At 47.1% G+C, this 25,135-nt stretch overlaps 1 protein-coding gene across 2 annotated transcripts in view; it reads left to right on the plus strand.

The window, feature by feature from the left end:
- ELF2 (E74 like ETS transcription factor 2) overlaps positions 1-25,135 on the plus strand; it is a 215,658-nt gene that overhangs the window by 12,210 nt on the left and 178,313 nt on the right. The window lies entirely within an intron of this gene.

The raw sequence follows: 25,135 nt of genomic DNA on the forward strand, positions 1-25,135 counted from the left end.
GGCAGGCTTCTGTTTCTGCAGGACATCTGACTCGCAGAAACAGAAACCTGCCCTTGCAGATCAGCAACGTGGCTGCGCCGGAGAAGAGGACTTCGGCGGCGGGGGAGGGTTGGTGGCGGGAAGAGGGGGTCGAAAGGGATGGTGCCGGGAGGGGGTCAAAGGTGGTGGCGGAGGGGGGGGGTACAAAAAGGTGTCGGGGGTTAAAAATGGTGGTTGGGGTGGGTCGGTGGTGCTGGGGGGGGGGGGTAAAATGTGCCCCCTCACCTCGGGCTCTAGACCCCTCTCCTGCTGGCTACGCTCCTGGTTAATAGTGTGCCGAACTGGACAATGTTGGCACATTTAGACTGACTCAGGGAGGGGAAGGGGAATAACAGTTCTGCATAAAGGATACCCTTCCCTCATTATTCAATACCTACTCTGTGAAATAGTAATAATAAATAAAAAAAAATGGCAAGTGCATTTTTATAATATACCACTGCATTCCACAAAGCAAAAGGAGCAAGTTCCCACATGCCATCTTTTTTTCTTTTGATGTAGGCACAAGAAAAAAAAAAGGTTTTAAATGCTCCCAGGTTTCACTCTGATTAATGTTTAATGTGGGATAAAATGCTATAAATAAGTAAATAAATAGAAACTCTGAATGTTGAGCACTTAATTCTTATAACATGATGTCTGTTTAGTGGCCCTTTACAAGGAGAAAAAAAATCTCTGCACGAATATAATAGTACTAGGGTGTCCCTTTAACCAGCCCCTCCATATGACAGATATTACCTTGATTTTTTGTTTACAGTGTCCTCCCCTCCCTTTAACCAGCCCCTCCAAATGACACAGATCATTACTTTAAATGTTTTTACAGTATCCTTCCCTCCCCGTCCCTTTAACCAGCCCCTCCAAACAGATATTACCTTTTTCTTTTTTTAACATATGCTCCCCTCTGCACCCACCTACCTATTCCAGACCTCCTCCCCGCTCCCCCGAGCCGCAGGGTACCCTCCCGGCACCTGCCCGAAGCCACCCTGGTCTGCTGCCGGCGCTGACCTCTTTGTTGCCACATCTTCTTTAAAATGGCTGCCAAGACTTCCACTGGCGGCCTCGCAAGACTTCAGCAGAAGTTTCGCAAGGCCGCTGCTGGAAGTCTCGGCAGCCATTTTTAAAGAGCAATGTCAGTGTCCCGCTTGCGCTCCTTTACTGTAGTGGTAGTCTGGTGCAGAGGGGGACAGAATGCATTCGACTGGGCCGAATAGAAGTCACAGCGTTGGACTGCAGGGAGAATTTCCTGCCCAATTGTGCAATCTGTTTCTTCTGGCGCTAATTACCCTCCCCCCCCCTGGGTGGGTGGGAGGGAGGGCGGACCCTGGAACTTGGAGGGGGGCCAGGCGGACCCTGAAACTGGGAGGGAGGGGGAGGGGGGCAACGACCCTGGAACTGGGTGGACCCTGGAACTTGGAGGGGGGGCGGGCGGACCCTGAAACTGGAAGGTAGGGAGGGGGCCCCGGCACACATTCTCATTCTCACACACACTCACAGCTCCCTAATTTTTCACTTAAACATCGCAGGGTGGCTGGAGGGGGGGAGAGGGGGGGGCAAGTACCCTGGAACTGGGAGGGAGAGAGGGGGGCAACGACCCTGGAACTGGGTGGGAGGGAGGGAGGGCGGACCCTGGAACTTGGAGGGGGGCAGGCGGACCCTGAAACTGGGAGGGAGGGAGAGGGGGTGACCCTGAAACTGGGAGGGAGGGGGGAAACAACCCTGGAACTGGGTGGGTGGACCCTGGAACTTGGAGGGGGGCGGGCGGACCCTGAAACTGGGAGGGAGGGGACCCCTGGCACACACTCTCATTCTCACACACACACTCTCTCTCTGTCACACACATTCACTCTCTCTCTATCACACACTCACACACACACTCCGAGGAAAACCTTGCTAGCGCCCGTTTCCTTTGTGTCAGAAACGGGCCTTTTTTCCTAGTCTCTACTATAATAAAAGGCACCTTCAACGTTCTGAAGCTGACTCCGTGGTTTCAAGTGAAGGGTTCATTAGGATCGTTAGGTTCGTAACTCTGTCACCATCTCTCTCGGCCCCGCCCTTGCGCCTCTGATAGGTCCGCCGCCCTCGACGTCATCATGTTTTGACGTCGAGGGCGGCGGACCTATCAGGCACGAGGGCGGGGCCAACAGAGATGGTTACACAGCGACGAACATGAAGAAAAAAAACCCCCTTCACTTCAGCCACGGAGTCAGCTTTACCACGTTGCAGGTGGGTGGCTGGAGGGGAGGGAAAGAGAGGGGGCAACTACCCTGGAACAGGGAGGGAGGGAGAGGGGGGGGGCAACGACGCTGGAACTAACTTGCAGGGGGGCCAGACGGACACAGAAACTGGGATGGAGGGAGGGAGGGGGGACCCACAAACTGGGAGGGGGAGGGGAAACTACCCTGGAACACGGTGGGTGGGTGGGAGGGAGGGGGGGTGGATCCTGGAACTTAGAGGGGGGCCAGACGGACCCAGAAACTGGGATGGAGGGAGATAGGGGGGACCCTGAAACTGGGGGAGAGGGGGGAAACGACCCTGGAACTGGGTTGGTGGGAGGGAGGGAGAGCGAGCGAGCGGACACTGTACCTTGCAGGAGGGGGCCGACCCTGAAAGTGGGAGGGAGGGGGCCCCTGGCACACACTGTCATTCTCACACACGCACACAGTCTCACTCTCTCTGCCACACAGACTCACACATTCACTCTCACTCTGTCACACACACTCACACACTCAATCTTTCTGTATCACACTCTCACACACACTCTGTAAAACACACACACTCCGAGGAAAACCTTGCTAGCGCCCGTTTCATTTCTGTCAGAAACGGGCCTTTTTTCCTAGTATAAATATATATATTTTAAAAAACATTAATTACTACGTAAAGACGGTGATTATATTGTATTTTTGATAAATATTGTATGCAGGATTTAAAAACCAAACTTAACATTACATGTTTTGTATTCTGCTAATACTAGAAACATTACTAAGCAAATAACAAATAAGAGAACTAGATAAATGTCTATGAATCACAATACATTCTCTATATAAAAATTATAATAAAATCTCAGTGACTTGATTTAAACTTTCCATTGTGCAGACCATATTCACAGAAGAGATGAGTTTTTACAGTTCTCCTAAAAACAATATAATTGGAAATAGATTGGCGATTAGTCAGTAATGCTTTCCACAATTTAGCTACCTGAAAAGCAAAGGAGGAAGTAAATAGTTTTTAAAAATTTCTTCCTCATTGGAATTGGAATAGAGAATGTAGAATCATTGTGTAAAGAATGTCTCCTACCATAAGAAAACTGGCATAAATCACACATATACAAAGGTGCAATACCACTGATAATCTTAAATAAAATACAGTAAAATTTAAGCATAATTTGAGCCTCCATTGGATGCCAATGAAGTTGAATATAAAAAGGTGTTATTTGATCATTCCATCACGTTCATGTCCTCTATTCCAAGACAAGTGGGTAGTTATGTCCATCGACCAGCAGGTGGAGATAGAGAATACAGAACTGAGCACCACTACATAGCTCCCTGCTAGCAGCTCAGCTCCTTAGTATCTTCTATCTCCAAGCAGGTGGATGGACAGACTTCCTCTGTCTCTGGTTCTGAGGTTGAGCATAGTGGGCAGACATACCTGGTGGTGCTGGGTCCCTGTCATGCTTTCCCCCTGGAGTGTTCTGCGTTCTTTTGGGAGCCTGCTCAGCAACCAATCTGCTTCAGAAGATAAGGAACAGTGCAGGCAGCACAGTGAGTTTGGCGGGCCGGTGGTGCTGTGCCCTGCCGTGACAGGGGGGGTGGCACTGGCCCCTGGGAGCATGGACCCGGGGTAGTGTGTTCTCTGCTGTGCTTTGGGCCTCAGGACGTCTTTGGGAGCAATTTGTGTCTGTGCTCACAAAAAAAAAAGAGCTTTATGGTTGAGTTGTGTTGTGCTCTGGTTAAAAAAAAAAATGCACAAAAGACAAGCAAGTGTGTAGTGCGGTGCGCCACATGCTTTCCCGCGCAGCGACAATCTTCGTTCATGGCAGCCCCTGCTAGGAGTGTGAGGAGCTGCCCGTCTTGCAGCGGGCGGGGTTCCTCCTCGGGCTGCTGCACGGTGTGCATTCCAGTTCCCAAGTGGAGGGGTTGAGTCGGGGTTCACGCACACAGAGCGCCCTCAGTCGCAGCAATGCGTTTCTTGCAGCTCTGGTCTCCAGTTCAGCATCTCGGCCCTTCGCCTCAGAGGGAGGTGGGAATGGCAGCCATTTTGTTCTCTGCGGGCGCGAGGGCCTGTGCAGACAGCTGTAGCAGTGGGGATCTCTTCTGGGCTTGTTCTTTTGCTGTGCCAGACTTTTGGGTTGGTGTAAGTAGTCCCTTCTCCAGCGGCCCTAACATCTCCTGGAGGACAGGGGACGGGGTTTTCCCCGCCGGCTCCCAGGATTTCGCAGTGGATAACACGTGGCATCTTCGTTTTGTTTTGCTGCAGTTGGGCTGCTGTATGGGGTCTCCTCTGTCAGAGCCTTGGTGGAGGGTGAGCTCCCACTGGGGGAGGGGGATGACCCTCGGGTGCTTGGTCTGTTTCAGTGGGGGGAGTTCGGCTCCCTGTTTTCGGTGGTGCTAGCAGCGCTTCCCATAGCAAAACCCTTGGGGTTCTCTGGAGGAGAGTCAGGCGGCTAGCCTTGCATAGGGCCTTAGGGGCTTGTCCAAGGTGTTCCCCATGTAATGGTCATTCGGGGCCTGTTACCACAATGTACAGTGCACTTGACTCAGGCCTGCAGGTTGGGAGAACCATGGCCCACTTAATTTCTCTAGTGCGGGGAGAAGGAGAAGCTCTGTTCCCTACATTGGACTCAGTGTCGCAGTCACCTTGAATTTTCCCTTCCTGGTTGCTGTTGACATTGCCTTGCGGAATCTGCTAGATGGGAAGCTGAATCAGACCTTGTAGGCCGTCTTGGAGGTGTTTGCATTAGGAGCTGCAGGCTTCTATTTGTAGCCCTTTGTCTTTCCCGCTGTGGGCTGTCTTGGGTCGAGGGCTCGAGGGCTGCGGCATGGGCCTGTTTGCAGTGGCAGCAGCAGTCTGTTTCCTGGGGCAGTCCCCGGGCTGCCTGGTTGGAGGCACATTTTGCCTGTCTGGTGGACGCTGTGTATGACATTCTTCGGGCTTCGGCCTAGGGTATGTCTTTGGCATTCACCACAAGTTGTCAGTTCTGCCTGCGGCCGTAGGCGGTGGTTGCCACCTCCAAGGCCTGCATGGTCAGATTTCCACTTTGGGGCACCTTTCTCTTTGGGTACATCCTCAGCGATTTGGTTCAGGAGCTCAGTGAGTCGGGCTCCAGCATTTGCCAGGGGACATCCCTTGTTCCCTGTGGGCTTGGCAAGTGCCCGGTTTCGTGTCAGCACTAAAGGTAGGCCTGGTCTTCAGAATTTTGGCCAGAGGGCTCGGTTTCGAGCCTGGCATTCTCCCTTCCGGGGGACGGGGAACTAGGAACCAGCAGGGCACTTGGGGTGAGTGGCTGCTGTCTCATGGCCATCCTTGGGTGGCCTGGCTGGCTGGCCCATCTGGGCCGACATGGAGCCGCTTTCGGGCATTTCGGGATGTGTGGACTACCTTCTCCTTAGCTTAGGGTGAGTAGTATTTGTTAAAAGTAGTTTGTGTCTTCAGTGCTGATGTTTTCCTGGGTCTAAGAAGGTTTTTGATAATTTAGAGCTTGCTGGTTGTTATGGTAGTGTAGTTATTAATGAATAGGTCTGGGTATTTGTGGTTTTTTTTTAAAATGTCAGTAAACTTCTTATAACTTTGTATGTTTTAGGGTCCTGTTTACTTAGGTGCACTAGGGTTTTTAGTGCATGCTAAAAATGAGCATGCTGTAACCGTGTAGACACCCATAGAAATATTTATCTATGTATTTATTTATTTGTTGCATTTGTACCCCACATTTACCCACCTATTTGCAGGCTCAATGTGGCTTACATAGTACCGTCAAAGGCGTTTGCCCAGTCGGTGGATAACAAATACAAAGTTGTATAGTGATCGTATGAGGTATAAGTGGAGGGTCGGAATGGATGAAGATTGCATGTTGTCCTGTTCGATCATAGTCATGCTGTGTTGGTAGGTGAAGAGGGTTACGTGGGGTCGTTGGGGTAGGCCTTTTTGAAGAAGTAGGTTTTTAGTGATTTCCTGAAGTTCAAGTGGTCGTGGATTGTTTTCACAGCTTTTGGGAGCCCATTCCATAGTTGTGCGCATATGAAGGAGAAGCCGGCTGCGTAAGTTGTTTTGTATTTCAGTCCTTTGCAATTTGGGTAGTGTAGGTTTAGGTAGGATCTTGATGATCTGACTTTGTTTCTTATTGGTAAGTCTATAAGGTCTGTCATATATCCTGGGACTACGCCTTACATGATTTTGTGGACTAATGTGCAGATTTTGAAGATGATCCGTTCTTTGATTGGGAGCCAATGCAACTTTTTTCGGAGGGGTTTGGCACTTTCGAAGCGTGTTTTGCTGAATATCAGCATCTACCTGGTTATGGGCATCTACCTGGTTAGTGCATGCTAAAAACACTATTGCACCTCTAGCACGGCTTAGTAAACAGGGCCCTTAGTATGTAAACTGCTGACTTTTATTCTTAATGGTCAGCAAATCCCAGCTGTGTGTGGTGGTATTACTGTGTGTGTGTTTTTTTGTATGAGAAATATTTATGTATTATATGAAATGTATTGTTCTGAAATATTTGAACTGTAAGATGCACTTAGGACAATCCATAGGGATTGATTAGGCAGTACAGTTGTAACAATACATAGATTAGGGGGCAATATTCTAATCCTGTTTTGTCACGGTGGGGATTCGGCTAAATGTTAAAGTATGTGTAACCCTGGTCCCGCTCAAATAGTCCAGGATGTGAGCTAAGTTCCTTTGGGTTAGACACCTGGGCCAGGGTCCACAAAAAGTGATGTCTCTGAACTGGACACAGACCAGGGTCGGGCTAATTCCTAGTAGGTCAGGGGGTTTTACAACCATCTTTTTCAGCTTTTACACAATCCAGGAAAGAATCCATTCTCACACCTGGGGTTTTTTTTTTTTTTAATCAACTTGAAACTTTACTAACAGGAGCTTGATAAGAACTTCAGACAACAACCATGTTCATAGCCTCATGAAATGTAACTCATGGGGGGAGGGGTGTAAGTACATGGGTCAAGTCTGTTCTTTAGTCTCTCAGTTTCAGTCTTATTAAATGTCCGCTCTGCACCAGGCATTCAGACCCAATTCCATCCAGCAGAACAACCTGGAGCCGTGGCTTGCCCACTCACTCACCAGGCAAGCGTTCCACTGGTTTACCCCAGCTGCCGAACTGGATTCAGGACTGGACCTCTCTGTCCTTTCTTCCCCCAGAGGTGCGGTTCCGTTCACTCACCTGTGGATCAGGTCTCTTCTCTGTTCCACTGATGGGAGGGGGGGATGCTCTCTCTTTCTTCCAGAGCCTTCTCACTTCAGCCTCTGCTCTCCAGCAGAGGTCAATGTGCGACAGCAGTCCCTGCTTCTGATGCTGGGTAGGATACCCCTTCATCTCCATGGGTCCTGGAGGGGGTTAGGGCAACCAAAGACACAGCTCTCCGTAGGGCAAGACCTTTTATCACATACCAGCCCCCCCCTCCCCATTACATCCCCTGTCAATCCTTAAAGTAAAGTTTCCTAGCAGTGTCGTGTTTCATCACCCCACCCCCTCAAGTCTTCACCACTTTCCCAATCTCATATTCCCCCTCATCCTTAGGCGTCTTAACCCGCACACCGTTATCCTCCCTTCCCCTTTTATCCCTCTCATCTAGCCAGGCAGCTTTTAGCTTCGGCCACTGTTCAGTCCAGAGGCCACAAGCTGTTCCCCTAGCTAGCAAGCCACCCTTAGCTCCCTGGCCCCCCTTTCTAGCCAGTGCCAATCTCTCTTCCCCATCTCTCCCATCCCTATCACCTTGTGATTTGGTAAAGGTTGTCATAGAGACAAGATTGGCAATGTGTTTCTTAGTGAAGTGCATGGTGCAGGAACTCAGGCCAGTCTTGGGGTGTAAAACCTTGCAAGACAAGCATGGAAGTTCATGTGCCATGCTGCTCAAATTAGTTGAAAGCTTCATGGTGCAGATGAGAAGTCAATTTCTATTTTGGGGGCAGCTGCCATAGTGGGGGTACAAAAAAAATCCCAAGCACTGCATAGAAATTGCTAGTTGCCATGGTGACCATGGCCTTGCTATATCAGTATTCTGGAAGTTGTAGACGAGAGAGAAATTAGAATAAAATTTCTCTGCAGGATTTCTGTTGGGGTTATGACACATCCTATATAGTCTGGAGTTGATAGACCATAGACCTCACTCCCATATAGAGTGGAGGAGTGGCCTAGTGGTTAGGGTGGTGGACTTTGGTCCTGGGGAACTGAGGAACTGAGTTCGATTCCCACTTCAGGCACAGGCAGCTCCTTGTGACTCTGGGCAAGTCACTTAACCCTCCATTGCCCCATGTAAGCCGCATTGAGCCTGCCATGAGTGGGAAAGTGCAGGGTACAAATGTAACAAAAATAAAATAGATACTATTGGAGATTCTACATGGAATGTTGCTATTCCACTAGCAACATTCCAACATTCCATGTAGAAGGCTGCGCAGGCTTCTGTTTCTGTGAGTCTGACGTCCTGCACATACGTGCAGGACGTCAGACTCACAGAAGCAGAAGCCTGCGCAGTCACATTGGTGATTTGCAAGGGCCGACTTCTACATGGAATGTTGCTAGTGGAATAGCAACATTCCATGTAGAATCTCAAATAGTAGCAACAGTGGAGGAGTGGCCTAGTGGTTAGGGTCAGTGGAGGAGTGGCCTAGTGGTTAGGGTGGTGGACTTTGGTCCTGGTTTACTGAGGAACTGAGCTCAATTCCCACTTCAGGCACAGGCATCTTCTTGTGACTCTGGGCAAGTCAGTTAACCCTCCATTGCCCCATGTAAGCCGCATTGAGCCTGCCATGATTGGGAAAGCGCAGGGTACAAATGTAACAAAAACAAAATAGATACTATTGGAGATTCTACATGGAATGTTGCTACTATTGGACATTCTACATGGAATGTTGCTATTCCACTAGCAACATTCCATGTAGAAGGCTGCGCAGGCTTCTGTTTCTGTGAGTCTGACGTCCTGCACGTACGTGCAGGATGTCAGACTTGCAGAAGCAGAAGCCTGCGCGGCCACATTGGTGGAATAGCAACATTCCATGTAGAATCTCAAATAGTAGCAACAGTGGAGGAGTGGCCTAGTGGTTAGGGTGGTGGACTTTGGTCCTGAGGAACTGAGTTTGATTCCCACTTCAGGCACAGGCAGCTCTTTGTGACTCTGGGCAAGTCACTTAACCCTCCATTGCCCCATGTAAGCCGCATTGAGCCTGCCATGAGTGGGAAAGCGCGGGGTTCAAATGTAACAAAAAAAAATACAGGATTACTGGTGGAATGATATGTTGAATAATTTTTAATAGTTGTTGTACTCAGGGTTGTAACTGCTCATGAGTTTCTTTGTTGCACATAGGGGTCTTCTTGGTGCTTTTTCTTGTGATGTCTTTATTGTTAGTTTAAGATTCCTAAATGCATTTAATCTTGATCTGGGGTATGTATGTTGGTTATTTTTTTTTTTTTTGTTACATTTTTCCCACTCATGGCAGGCTCAATGCGGCTTACATGGGGCAATGGAGGGTTAAGTGACTTGCCCAGAGTCACAAGGAGCTGCCTGTGCCGGGAATCGAACTCAGTTCCTCAGTTCCCCAGGACCAAAGTCCACCACCCTAACCACTAGGCCACTCCTCCACTCCTCCACAGATATTTAGACAATATCTGAATTTATATTTGAAGATATTTGACTTTTTTGCCTTTAGTGCTCTCCAGGTTTAGGATCTCATGTAGACCTTCAGGGACAGGGGATGAAGTGATCAAATCATTTGTTTGTAGCACACTTTTAAGGAGTTGTTTAGCTATCTCTCCAGCAGTGTGTGAAGATCACTGATGTAGATATAAAAAAGTGTGAGGTTCAGATTACATCTCTGTTTTCCTAGCTGCTCCTGAGTGAAACTGGCTGTCTGCAGTTTGTTTATCTTGATTTTACAGCTAATGGAAGAAATACATGGATTTAATTATTTCCTACTCCCCAGTTTGCAGTAGTTTAAGAGTAGAGTACCAGATAGAATCAAAGGTTTTTGTAAAGGCCATAAAACATGCAGATATATTTAAGGTTCCTTTCCAAAGTTTGCTCAAAACGGCATTAGTAGAGTTCAGGTTTGACCTCTGCAGAGGTGCTCTGTGCCAAGTCCAGATTGTATTTATTTATTTATTTTATTTTCTGCACTTATATCCCACATTTATCATTCAGCAGGTTTGGTTTTGAGTTTAAATCTTTTTCTTTTGTCCTAGAAGTAATTATGTATTGCCTCCTTAGTTCTCTACAGTTTTTCCTTTGGTTCATATTTTTTCCCATTTCAACTGTAGAACATAAAAATTGCTATATTGGGTTAGACCAGTGGTCCATCTAGCCCAGCATCCTGTTTCCAGCAGTGGCTAATCCAGGCTACAAGTACCCAGTAGGATCCCATAAATAGTTTTCATGTTACTAACCACAGTGATAAGCAGTGGCTTTCTCCTGGTCTACCTTAATAACTGTTAATAGACTTTTCTTCTAGGAATTTGTCCGAACTGTTTTTTAACACCAGCTTTGCTAACCTTCCATTGCCCCAGGTACAAAACTTAGATTGTGAGCCCAGTAGGGATAAAGAAAGTACCTGCATAGAATATGTAAACCACTTTTTGGTTGTACCACAGAAAAGGGAGTATATCATGTCCATGCCCTTTTACTGCTTTTACCACATCCTCCAGCAACATGTTCCAGAGCTTAACTATGTGTTGAGTGAAAATATATATTCCATAGCGTCCCACAGATCAATCCAGAGATTGGTGGGTTATGTCCCTCTGCCAGCAGGTGGAGATAGAGAGAACTTCTGAGGCTCACTATATGTGGTCATACACAGCCACCCAAACCTCAGTATTCTCTCTATCTAGCAGGTGGAGTGTCATAACTCTGCAGCTCTGGTGTCTAGGCTCCTCACCCGTTCCCTCGGGATGAGTTGAGCCTTGTTTTGGGGGTTGAGAGCTCTCTGCTTGGTGAGCGGTGTACACCTGGTGGTGCCAGGTCCCTCCTTTCCTCCCCCCATAGCCCTTTTGGGACCCTTTCTACAGCTGAGAATCAGGTTGAAAAAAAAACCCGCAGCGCTCTCAGCAGCAGGATTTCGTTCCCGCTGGTGATGGTGGTGAGCTTGTGGGGAAGGGGTCCGCGGGGTGCGCTGGCGGCTCCGTTGGAGATTGTGAAGTGCTGCTCTCGGTGTGGGAGCCGCAGAGCAGCGTTGGGAGTTTGTTTAGCTTGCCCTCGCGAGGCCATGGACGGGGATTGTCTGGTCGACGGAGTCTGGTGGGCGTTCGGCTTCGGAGTCGGCGGCCTCCTACAGTGCTGTTTTGGTGGTTTTGGGCGCTTTTTCTGACAGTTAATGAGTTGAGTGGAGGGGACTGTTTCCTCTGAAGTGGGTGTAAGGTGCTTTTAGGTATCTGAGTGTTATGTTACTGATGGACCCATGGGAATTGTACAGGGTGAGACAAAAAAAAGTAACACCTACAGTTTTTTTTTCCTATTTTATCAGCAATCGCTTGGAATTTCAACATTAAATTTACAGCTTTATTTGTTGTTACTATATACGTTTATGTACAAAGTTAATTGTGGTTTTCTTTAAACACGGCAATGTTGTAGACTTTTTGGCACCCAGTGAATTTTGGCACGTATAAAAATGTTTGCACTTTAAACCTATTATTTGGACCCCCCCCCCCCCCCAAAAAAAACAAAAAACACCCCAAGGCACCAACTTACTGTTAATGATGCCACACGTAGACTTTTTTCTAGGGAACAATGTTGGAGGCCTATCACAATCTCCATCCAAAGCCGCAAACAATCGCCAAACTCAAGAAATCCCTTCTGCTGCAGATGATCAGGGACAACCTGCAACAGGGACTGATCAACAAGACTGTTATCATCCCAAAATGACTTCAGGCCTGTGTTAAAGCTGGAGGTGGACACTTTGAGCATTCACAGTGACTGTGAAATTCTGACACGTTATTAATTGTATTATTTGAATGATGTTACTTTACTATGTTTTAGTTTAAACATTTTTAACGCACAAAAATTGCTAAGTAGTAATGCTAAAATGTCAGTAACATTAACATAGCTTAAGATAATTAAATGTTGTTTAATAGTAATACATAAGTATGATGACTAAGTACGTCAAATTTTCATTGAAATTCAAAGTGGTTGAGTGTGCAAGAATGGGAACAGATATGCTTAGAGGTGAAAAAATCATCAGTGTGTGTATTAATAAAAGAAAATGCCTATAAAGTCTTAAGCAGATGGTACTATACGCCGGACAGAGTGAAGCGTATGCACCCAACTGCATCTAATCGATGCTGGAGATGCGAATCAGCACTGGGTAACTTTCTACATGTATGGTGGTCGTGCCCTCCCATACAGACTTTCTGGATGGAGGTAACGGCACATTTGACACTGATTCTAGACACCCAGTTTATACCTGAACCGAAATGGTGTCTCCTAGGTTGGAGCAACAAGAGAGGCCAGAAATGGCAGAGACGACTCAAAAGACTCTGTTTGGCAGCAGCAAAAATGGAGATTGCAGCTCACTGGAAACAACGCATAGGACCAACGATTATAGACTGGAAAACGAGACTCCGGGTCCTAGTGGATCTGGAGAAAATGACAGATCAAAGAACGGGCAGATATACACCAGAAGCGACAGAATGGACAAACTTGAACTGAATCTGGAATAAAGCCATAGATACTTCGGAAGGATAACCACATGAGCATGGGAGGGGGGGAGAAGGGATAGGGAGGAGGGGAGGGAGGGGAGGAAAATAATACAATTTTGGATAAGTGTTATAGCGGAGATAGAGCTGTTTTAGATAATTAGCAGCCTTGAGGCTACAACGATGTTTATTGTACAACTCCTTTTCATTGCAGTGTTGAATAAAAACTTATTAAAAAAAAAAAAAAAAAAAGAAATTCAAAGTGGTTGCTGAGAAAATGGCAAAAAACTGTAGGAGGTTATTTTTTTTGTTTTGTTTTGTTTTGACCTCACCCTTGTACGTGTAATAGTCATATCCTAATTCAGGCTACAGAGGTACAGTTGAAAGCATGTCTGGTCTTGCCATTGTCTCTTAGTGGGCAGATATTGTTGTATAAGATGGCTGTATTTCTGAGATGGCTCTATGCGCTTTATTTTTTGAAGAAGGGTTTGTTGATGTGGATTATTTTATTAAGTTCCTTTATATAGAAGGGTCATAAAGATCAAATATGTTGAAAGTACTGCAGGGATCGTGGAGAGAAGGAGGTACCGTGTTTCCCCGAAAATAAGACACTGTCTTATATTTATTTTTCCTCCCCAAAACGCGCTAGGTCTTATTTTCGGGGGGGATGTCTTTTTTTCTGGGGAAACATCGGTCGCCCCCCCCCCCACCCGAGGTCGCCGGGCCCCCCCTCCGTCGCTCCCGGAACTAACCTGAAGCTCCTTTCACCTTCGCAAGTTCGGATTCGAAGCAGCAGCGCAGCAGGGCAGACCTCTCCTTCCTTCTGTGTCCCGCCCTCGCCTGACGTAACGTAACGTCAGGCGAGGGCGGGAAACGGAAGGAAGGAAAGGTCTGCGCTGCTGCTTCGAATCCGAACTTGTGAAGGTGAAAGGAGCTTCAGGTTAGTTCCGTGAGCGACGGAGGGGGGGCCCGGCGACCTCGGGTGGGGGGGCGACCTCGGGTGGCTCTTGGCGGCCCTGCTTAAAAAAAAAGTTTGGTAGGTCTTACTTTTGGGGGGAATGTCTTATATTTTAAATTTGCAGGAAAACCCCGGTAGGTCTTATTTTCGGGGTAGGTCCTATTTTCGGGGAAACACGGTATGTACTTTTACAGCCTGGTTATATACCTCACTATCCCCTGGATTCTATATAGCACGCCTAGAGATCCATGCCGAAATCCAAGTGGATTCTATAACAACGCGTGTAAGTTAATTAGCATTGATAACAGCACTTAACAAGCAATAATGAGCACTAATTGGCAATAATTAGAATTTATACACACAACTCGCTAAGCATATTCTGTAACAGTGTGCCTAACTTCTAATGTGCATAGGCAAAAAATGGCATGGTTATAGGCGGGGAAAATGGGAGTTTTGTGGGCATGCTGATATTTCCATGTGTAGTTATAGAATATGGGCCGCTGCGCGTTAATCTAAGTGCTGGGATTTATGCCACATTTTCTTTGGTGTAAATGGAGGTGCTTAGTTTTAGGCGCTCAGATATCAACTAAGTGTATTCTATATACTGTGCCTAAATCTAGGCGCCACTTACGCTTAGTCGGCATTGATTTCCATGCTGATTTTTTTATTTTTTTTATTTTTTAGGTGCCATATATAGAATCTCCCCCTATGTGACTTGGCTTCCCTTTGTCGTTGACATGCATCTTGTATACCATAATGATTGCACTTGTAATAATGTTCTGTTTCATGGAGTGAGGAAAGCTTTTGAAGCTTATCTGTCATTCCTCTGAAGTTACTGTTTTCTTTCCTTGTGAGGTAATGGTATCTTTAGGTGGGGAGATGGGAGACTTTAGGACTGCAGGTTGTTTCACAGAGAATTGGTTACGGTGATTTGCCGTGGAATTTCCTGTATTGGGAGTATGTGTTTAACTTTACCATGCTTTGAAACTGTTTAATAAGTTTTTGTCAGTTCGCAATATGCCAAGATTGGTGTAGGTATATTCTGGCACGATCTGATCTTGGGGTTGGGGGTGGAGAAATAGAAAATTGTAATACACGTTAGCTTGATCCTGGATAGCAAGTAGGGATGTTATTGTTCAGTGATTCCTTCTCTATGCTGAATGTATTTTACTACAAGCACAGAAGAACAATCTTCCACGGATATGGTACAACAAACAGACAACAGTGGAAGAGACCAAACAAAAAGTCCTTACATCTACGGCATATAAGATCTTGAAATCTTCCCAAATGACCCGATACTTTTCGGCCATAAAGGCCTGCCTCAGGAGTCTAAGAAAGCAAGTAGGCAGGTGACTCGCAAATCCAACATGGGATGAAAAAAAGAAGCAAATCCGCTAAAATATCCCATGATACAAATCCTTAACCAGGAAACTGACCCTATATTAAAAAGGTATGCACAATAAGATTTAAAAAGACCTACAAAGCAACAAAAATATACTATGAAAACATTGTAAAAAAATCTACATAAATAATAATAAAATCCCAAAGATACAGTACATTGAAAAATAAATATACCTCATACCATATACCAAAGAAAGGAAAATCATACAAAATGCCAAAGAATGAAATCGTTAGAGGAATGAACTAAGATCAGTCTCAGTTTTCAAACCATTAGGTGTAAGGGTATTTAATAAATATATTATTATTAAATCTTATGTAAGCCACATTAAGCCTGCAAATATGTGGGAAAATGTGGAATACAAATGTATCAACCATTCCTTGTTTAAAAGTTTCATATCAGCATCTCCACCTCGCCATGCTATGTATATCCTTTTGATGACAAAAAATTAAATATCATCAATGGAATGATCCTTCTGATACCAATGCTCAGTTAGAGGTGCATTCTGTACGTTCCTACCAATACTTTTCCTATGCTCGATAATTCTAGTTTTAATGGCTCTTCTCATTTTTCCCACATTTAGTAACCTGCATGGTCAGACAATAATATATACAACATGGGAGGTATTTCAATCTGAAAAATTATGTATCAAAATAACCTGGCCAGTGACTGAATGTGCAAAAGATGTTAGACAATGTCTGCAAACAGAGCGTCTCCCACATGCAGTATGACCTGCATCTCGTGGTGTTCTATTCCTAATCTCTGGAAGAACAGAGGGACAAGATGTTCTCTAAGGTTCTTATTCCATGAATAAGCTATAATAGGAAATAGGAGTGGCCTAGTGGTTAGCGTAGTGGACTTTGGTCCTGGGGAACTGGGTTCAATTCCCACTGCAGGCACAGGCAGCTCCTTGTGACTATTGGAGATTCTACATGGAATGTTGCTATTCCACTAGCAACATTCCATGTAGAAGCCTGCGCAGCCACATTGGTGATCTGCAAGGGCCGACTTCTACATGGAATGTTGGAATAGCAACATTCCATGTAGAATCTCAAATAGTAGCAACAGTGGAGGAGTGGCCTAGTGGTTAGGGTGGTGGACTTTGGTCCTGGGGAACTGGGTTCAATTCCCACTGCAGGCACAGGCAGCTCCTTGTGACTCTGGGCAAGTCACTTAACCCTCCATTGCCCCATGTAAGCCGCATTGAGCCTGCCATGAGTGGGAAAGCGCTGGGTACGAATGTAATAAAAAAAAAATATATAAACCAGTGTTTCCTAATAATCTTGCGAATACTCCCTGCAAATATGATTTATCGAAATAACCTGGCCATTGATCAGATTTGACCAGTCGCATCCGGTCAATGGCCAGGTTATTTTGATAAATCATTTTTCAGATTGCAGTACTACACATGTATATATTATTGTCTGTCCATGTGGGCTACTATATGTGGGGGAAAATGAAAAGAGCCATTATAATGCCCAATTACGTATTGTGTTGACATTGTAAGTAGTATACTATGCCATACTTCGTATTGTTTTCGAATATTTTTGACTTTTGTAATTGCCTATTGCTCATGTTTGTACACTGCCTTGAGTCAATTCCTTCAAAAAGGCGGTAAATAAATCTTAATAAAACTAGAATTATCAAGCATAGGAGCAGTATTGGTAGGAATGTACCAATGCAATGCATCTCTCGTAGAGTATTGGTATCACAAGGATCATTCCACTGATGATAATTTTTTTGTTATCAAAAGGCTACACATAACATGGTGAGGTGGAGATGCTGATATGAAACTTTAACATGAGGAACAATGGTTGATACCCTTTCGCCCAGTGGTTTGACTACTGAGACTGATCTTAGTTTGCTCCTCTAAAGATTTCATTGTTTGGCATTTTTGTATTATTTTCTTTTTTTGGTGTATGGTATGAAGCACTGTATCTTTGGATTTTTATTATTTATGTAGTGGTGTTTTTTTTTTATAGTATATTTTTGTTACTTGTGTTTTTTTTTAATATTAATATGCATACATTTTTAAATATAGGGTCAGTCTCCTGGTTATGGATTTGTATTATGACTTTACCTTTTAATAGCTTTTTATACATATCCAGGGATATTTAAACTACAGTGTGACTTTCCTTTTTTCATTTATGGACAGTTTTTTTCTTAATAGCAAGTTTGTGCATTATTTTCAGTCTGGTGTTCTTATCATTTTACAAGGCTATGGAGGTTTGGTTACATACTTTTTATTTATTAAGGGTAGAGTGTTTTGTACTGCAAAATTATGTTGATGAGGTATGATGTTGTTTTTTGTGCCGCTCTGACATCATAGTTAAATCACACACTTTCTGTTTTTATCTCTTCTTGAATTGTTCCACTCTTTTGTTGGTGTCAACTTGTTTTACTGAGGAGTGGAGTTTTCTTTTCTTGAATTGCAGTGCTGGCAGAGCAGTTTGTATCATCATAGACGCTGTTTCTTAGTGTAAGATAAAGTTAACACTTTTTTTGGTTTTGCTATATGGATATGATTGTGGTTTCATATGTCACACAGCAGATGTTTCCTTGTCATCAAACAGATGAAGCCATTACGTATGGGTTGTGTCCATCAACCAGCAGGGGGAGATAGAGAGCACTCAACTTTTCTCAGTGCCTCATGGCCAGCTAGCTCCACTGCCTCTTCAGTATTCTCTGTCTCCCCAAGCAGGGTGGCTGCAGCTTCTTCGAACTCCATCAAAAATCTGCCTGGGGGTGGCTCCTGGCTTGCCAGTTGTTAGCCGGGGTGTTAGAGGGTATAGCAGTTTCACTTTGAAGGCACATAGGTCAGCCCTTTCCCTGCCTTACCCATGCCCCCGTGGATGTGGACATATTAGCTTGCTTTTCCCTGTCCTTTCCCACTCAGTGGATGCAGGCACATTGGTTCGCCTTTCCCTGCCTTTCCCACTTATCTGAGCCTCCGGAGTGTTTTTATTTACCTCTTTTGCCTCTGCTTTCCTCACAGCGTAAAAAAAAAATAAAATAAAAAATAAAGTTGCGTCACGCTTTAGCGCAGCGATCTTGGAAAAGAGGTTTTTTTTTTCTTGAGATTCTTCTGCAGGACTGGACCTTTGAAACTCGGTCTAGTGAGGTAAGAGTGTTTTCTGACACCTCCGAACCGCCATTTTTGAATTTTACCGCCGTTTTCGGCGATGGCTGCGGAGACTGTAAAGCGCTGTTCTAAATGTGGCAAGCGCAAATCAGCAGCGGGGCTCTGTAATTCATGCTGTACAGATGGTAGAGCCGGCCCGAGCATGGCGAGCGGCGATCTTTCGCGCTCTGAGCTGGCAGCGGACGCCATTTTGGATTTTCCACATGGTGCGGCCTCCGCTGCGACGGAGAGCCCTGAATCCGGGGGGGGGGGGGGGTCCTCTGAGTGAGGCTAATAATAGAGCTGATAGCCCTGGGCAGGATCCGGGCGGTCAGGGAGCGGTTTTCTCCCCTGATTTTGTTTTAATGCATAGGGCATACATGCTTAAAAGAGCTCTTCCACAGGGATCTTCGGACCCTCTGCCTGCCCCCCCCCGGTGGATCCTGGCCTTTTGGAGTTGGCTTTGCCTGTTTCTTATCCTGATAAACGCAGAAGGGCTAATTCCCCTTCTGAGTGTGGCGCATCCCCCTTTTCCCTCCCATGGTCGGGCTATGAGGATTCTGAGGGGTCTGGCAGAACTTCTTGGGCTGAGGAGACAGAGTCGGGTGCAGAATTGCCACAGGAGCTTGATGATCCGTCTGCGGTGAGGATTTTCCACGCGAGGAGCTGCCAGCGCTTATTTCAGATGCCTTACAAGCCCTCTCGATTGAAGATCCTGGGAGTGGCACAGCCTCCTCGGTTAATCCAAGGATGGCTAGTACCAGAAAGCCTGCTCGAGCCTTTCCTTTGCATGACTCCATCCAAGAGCTTATTTCGGCTCAGTGGGCTGACCCCGAGGGACCTTTGAATGTTGCCAGGGCTATGGGGCAATTATACCCTCTGAGTGAGGAACATTTGGCTCGCTTTGCAATGCCTAAAATGGATGCCCTGGTCACAGCTGTGACAAAGAGAACTACCCTCCCTGTTGAAGGAGGTGTTGCCCTGAAGGATATTCAAGACCGCAGGCTTGATTCAGCTCTGAAGCGGTCCTTTGATTTGGCAGGTCTCACTGTTCGGGCGTCTGCATGCAGTTATGCTGCTAGAGCCTGCCTGGCTTGGTTTCAGTCAGTGGAACAGCCCGGTGATGGAACGGAGACCTTATCTGAAGTGGCTCCGCGGATGGAGTCGGCCTTGTCCTTTTGGCTGACGCCCTTTATGATATGGTCAGAGCTTCAGCTAAGCAAATGGCTGTAGCAGTGGCGGCTCGCCGCACTCTTTGGCTACGACATTGGGCGGTGGACATGACCTCTAAGCAAAGGTTGGTGAAGTTGCCCTTTCAAGGCCTTCTCCTGTTTGGTGAGGAGCTGGAAAATATTGTTAAAGGCCTGGTGGATTCCAAACCTCAGCGCTTGGCCGAAGATAGGCCGAAGCCTTCCTCTAAGGGTCAGGCGGTCCGCTCCTCTTACAGACCTCGCTTCCGTGAAGCTAGAAGGTACCGCCGGGGCGTGCTGCTGGGTTCACTTCGCGTGCCCGCTTTCAGCAGAGAAACTCCTTTCGCTTGGACAAACGTTCCGCAGCTGCCGGTTCAAGGCCTGGAGTTCAGGGGCGACCCTCTCAATGGTGGTGCGCCAGCCCTCTCCTCGTTTTTCCCTCTTTTTTGAGGAGTGGGCCAAAATATCCACAGATCAGTGGGTCTTGGACCTGCTCAGAGACGGATACCGAATAGAATTTGATGCCCCGGTGAGAGACGTGTTTGTGGAGTCCCGCTGCGGTTCTGCCACCAAACGGGCGGCGGTAGAGGAGACTCTGCATGGTCTGTGCCAGATAGGGGCTGTGACCCCGGTGCCTCCCGCCGAACAAGGTCTAGGTCGCTACTCCATTTACTTCGTTGTGCCACGAAAAGGCGGGTCTTTTCGCCCGATCCTGGACTTAAAAGAGCTAAACAAGTCCTTAAGAGTGCGGCTTTTTCACATGGAAACCCTGTGCTCCGTCATTGCGGCGGTACAGCCAGGAGAGTTTCTCACATCTCTGGACCTGAAAGAAGCTTACTTGCACATACCAATTTGGCCCCCGCACCAGAAGTTTCTGCGGTTTGCGGTGTTGGGAAAACATTTCCAGTTTCGAGCCTTGCCTTTTGGCCTCGCCATAGCTCCCCGAACCTTCTCCAAGGTAATGGTGGTAGTAGCTGCCTTTCTCAGGTGAGAGGGTATCCGGGTTCACCCGTACCTAGACGACTGGCTCATCAGAGCAGACTCAGAAAAAGAGAGTCATCTAGCTACAGCCAGAGTGGTTTCAGTCCTTCAATCTCTGGGCTGGGTTGTCAATATGGCCAAAAGTTACCTGACCCCCTCGCTATCTCTAGAATATTTGGGGGCCAGGTTCGACACAGCCTCGGGCTATGTGTTTCTTCCCGAACAAAGGCGGTGCAAGCTTCAGAATCAGGTCTGTCTGCTCCTGAGGATGCCCGCCCGCGAGCTTGGGACATTGTCCAGCTGTTGGGATCGATGACGGCCACCTTGGAAGTGGTGCCATGGGCGAGAGCGCACCTGAGACCTCTACAGTATTCTCTACTTCAATGACGGTCTCCAGTATCTCAGGATTATCAGTGCAGACTTTCTTGGCTCCCTGCGGCCCTCCTCAGTATGGAGTGGTGGCTCTCGAACAGCATGTTGCGGCGGGGAATGCCGCTGGCGCTCCCCGATTGGTGCCTAGTGGTGACAGATGCCAGCCTGAAGGGCTGGGGTGCACATTGCCAGGGGAAGCATGCCCAGGGTCTGTGGACGCCCGACGAGTCGGAGTGGTCTATCAACCGCCTGGAGTTGAAAGCGGTGTTTCTGGCTCTTCTGGCCTTTCAAGTGACCCTGGAAGGATTGGCTGTCCGAGTGATGTCGGACAACACGACAGCAGTGGCCTACATAAATCGACAAGGCGGCACTCAGTGCAGAGCTCTAGCCACGCAGGCCGAACAAATTTGCCACTGGGCCGAGCTGCATCTTCAGTCCCTGTCAGCAGCTCACATTGCAGGTCAGAACAACGTGCAAGCCGACTATCTAAGCAGGCATCAGATTGATCCAGCAGAGTGGGAACTAGCAGACGATATATTCCTGCAGATATGTGCCAAATGGGGCAAGCCAGTGATGGATCTTATGGCGACCAGTTCCAATGCCAAAGTCCCGTGCTTCTTCAGCAGATGGAGGGATCCTCGCTCTGCCGGGTTGGATGCCTTGACTCAACCCTGGCCCCTGGGCTTGCTGTTTGTCTTCCCTCTGTGGCCCTTGATAGGGTGAGTGCTCCTGCAGATTTGGCTGCATCCAGGAGAAGTGGTGCTCATCGCCTCGGATTGGCCCAGGAGGCCTTGGTATGCGGACCTCCGACAGATGCTGTTGGAGGCTCCCTTTCCGTTACCTCTGGTTCCGCACCTGTTGTCACAGGGTCCGGTGGCCACGGAGGATGCCTGCTGCTTTGGTCTTATGGCATGGCGATTGAGAGGGCGCAATTGAGAGATAAAGGCTACTCAAATAAGGTAATTTCCACTCTCCTGCAGGCCCGTAAGCGCTCCACTTCCGTGGCTTATGCCAGGATTTGGCGCCAGTTTGAAGTCTGGTGTGTTTCAAGAGCGCTTTCTCTGTTGTGGGCTCCTGTCTCGCCGATTCTGGACTTTTTTGCAGGATGGTGTACACAAAGGCTTGGCCTATAATTCCCTGCGGGTGCAAGTGGCAACATTGGCCTCCCTGCGTGGCAAGGTTGAAGGCATGTCCTTACCTGCTCATCCAGATATGGCATAGTTTCTTAGAGGGGTGCTTTGACTCCGTCCTCCGTGCAGGCACCTTGTCCAGCTTGGAACCTGGGGTTAGTATTGAAGGCCCTTCAGGGGGCTCCCTTTGAACCGCTTCGGCGTGCTTCAGAGAAAGATTTGACACTGAAGGCCATCTTTTTAGTGGCCATTACCTTGGCGAGACGGGTGTCAGAGCTCCAGGCGCTGCCTGTAGGACCCTTTTCTGCAATTCTCAGAGTCAGGGGTCACGGTTCGGACCGTGCCTTCCTTCATGCCTAAGGTGGTTTCAGCGTTTCACCTAAACCAGCCTGTTTTTCTTCCCTCCTTTGTTGAGGAGGCGTTTCCAGGTTCATTTGGGCAGTTGCACCTTTTGGATGTGCGCAGGACTCTGTTGCAGTATCTGCGAATTACAAATTCTTTCAGGACCTCTGATCATCTTTTTGTGCTGTTTGCAGGTCCTCGCAGAGGGTCATCAGCGTCTAAAGCCACTATTGCCCGTTGACTCAAAGAAGCTATCTTTTCAGCATATCTGCTGTCTGGCCGGGCTCTGCCTGAAGCCTTTAAGGCACATTCCACAAGAGCGATTTCCTCTTCCTTGGGGGAAACTGGAGCACTATCTCTTCAAGAGATTTGCAGTGCTGCAACATGGGCTTTGTTTTTAATTACTCTTCTCTAGACCCCCGCAGGACCCTTGCCCACGGAGGTGTACAGAGGGTTTGTTCTTCGAGGATCTTGTTGATCAACCTCTCCCTAAACTTCTGCGATACCCCATTCCATGGTGTTATGAATCGGGGTTCTAAGGAGCACCTCCTAAGCTCTCTTTCGCCCGACATTACAGGCTGGATGTGGCTGCCAGGAGGGATGCGCGTTTTGGAGCACAGGTGCTAGTGCGTGGTGTGGCTTGTTCCCACCCTATTTAGGGATTGCTTTGTTACATCCCATACGTAATGGCTTCATCTGCTTGATGACAAGGAAGGGAAAATTAGGTTCTTACCATGATAATTTTCTTTCCTTTAGTCATAGCAGATTAAGCCATGAGCCCTCCCTGTATGATTGTCTGTATTGCAGTGATTCTGATTTTAGGTGCTGTTCTTGTTTCCTGAAGTTATATTCCTTCCTTGGGGAGTCGGAAAACAGTCTTCAGGATTCTTGTTACAGTTGTAGGAGGATGAGTTCATTCCCTCCAGTTCATGTTTTGGGAGGATGAGTTTATTCCCTCCAGGAGGATGCAAGTATTCCCACTGTTTATATGAAGTGGAGGACGAGTTTATTCCCTCCAGGAGGATGAGTTCATTCCCTCCTTTTTTGGAGTTTATGCCCTTGTTAAGGGACCATCGTTCGCTGTGAGGAAAGTTCATGTTATTCCCATTGCGGTTTGCCATACTGCTTTGGAAGCTTCAAATACTGAAGAGGCAGTGGAGCTAGCTGGCCATGAGGCACTGAGAAAAGTTGAGTGCTCTCTATCTCCCCCTGCTGGTTGATGGACACAACCCATACGTAATGGCTTCATCTGCTATGACTAAAGGAAAGAAAATTATCATGGTAAGAACCTAATTTTCCCTTTTGTCAGTTACGGACAAGCTCCCCTCTTCAGGGTGTCACTTTTTCTTTAGTTTTTCTCTTTCATGCCGACACTTGTTTGGTGCGTTAGGTATCCTTTAACTTATTAGAGTTGTTTTTTCCATATGTGTTCCAGTCTGCGCTTTTATCTTCTTAGAATTTTCATTTACAGAGTTCTTGGAAACTTTCCTTTGGTTTTGAGGGGTGTACTGAGGCAGTTTTCTGTAATTGATTTTTAGTTGGTACTCTTGTCCATGTCAGTAGTAGACATATTTTCTTTTGCTATGGTATTTGTTTTTCTTATTCAGTCTTTTTTGGTCCTTTTTGGATATTATCTGTTTCCTCATTCTTATTATACATATTTTTTGTTTAGGCTTTACCGATATAAGTTTGGCAAGGCATCATCACTGCACTATTCACCATTTAGGTAGGATTTATTGTTTTTTTTTTGTTTTGTTTTTATTGCATTGTTTAAGTTGTTTGACATTTATTTTATTATTTTTTTCATTTTATTATTCTTCAAACAGTAGTTTCATTGTGGCCACATATAATCTATTCATTGGTATTACCGTGTTTCCCCGAAAATAAGACACTGTCTTATATTAATTTTTGCCCTCAAAAATGCGCTAGGCCTTATTTTCAGGGGCTGTCTTATTTTTGGGGAAAACATCGGGGTTGGATCGGGGTTGGCCCACCCGCCCTCCGTTGCTCCCGGAACTAATCTTAAACGCCTACTTTCACCTTCGCAGCAAGCAGCAGCAGGGCAGGCCACTCCTTCCTTCCGTGTCCCACCCTTGCCTGACGTAATGTCCGCTAGGGCGGGGCATGGAAGGTAGGAGAGGTCTGCCCTGCTGCTGCTTGCTGCGAAGGTGGAAGGAGGCGTTTAAGGTTAGTTCCAGGCGCGACGGGGGGGTTGGTGGAGGGGGGGCCCGGCGACCTCGGGTGGGGGTGGGGGCGGCCTTGTCCGGCTCTCAGCAGCCCTGCTTTCAAACAAAAATTTGCTAGGTCTTACTTTCGGGGGAGGCCTTATATCTACCAATTCAGGAAAACCTCTACTAGGTCTTATTTTCGGGGGATGTCTTACTTTCGGGGAAACAGGGTACATAGAGGGGCATAATCGAAAGGGGCGCCGAAGTTTTCCTGAGGACGTCCTCGCAGGATGTCCCGGCGAAGGGGATGGGAAACCCGTATTATTGAAACAAGATGGGCGTCCATCTTTCGATAATGCGGTTGGGGCTGCTCAAATCTTGACATTTAGGTCGTCCCTAGAGATGGTTGTCTTTAGACTTGGTCATTTCTGATTTTCGGCGATAATGGAAACTAAGGATGCCCATCTCAGAAACGACCAAATGCAAGCCATTTGGTCGTGGGAGGAGCCAGCATTCGTAGTGCACTGGTCCCCCTGACATGCCAGGACACCAACCGGGCACCCTAGGGGGCACTGCAGTGGACTTCAG

This window comes from Microcaecilia unicolor, chromosome 2 (assembly GCF_901765095.1).
Source record: "Microcaecilia unicolor chromosome 2, aMicUni1.1, whole genome shotgun sequence".
Lineage (NCBI taxonomy): Eukaryota > Metazoa > Chordata > Amphibia > Gymnophiona > Siphonopidae > Microcaecilia > Microcaecilia unicolor.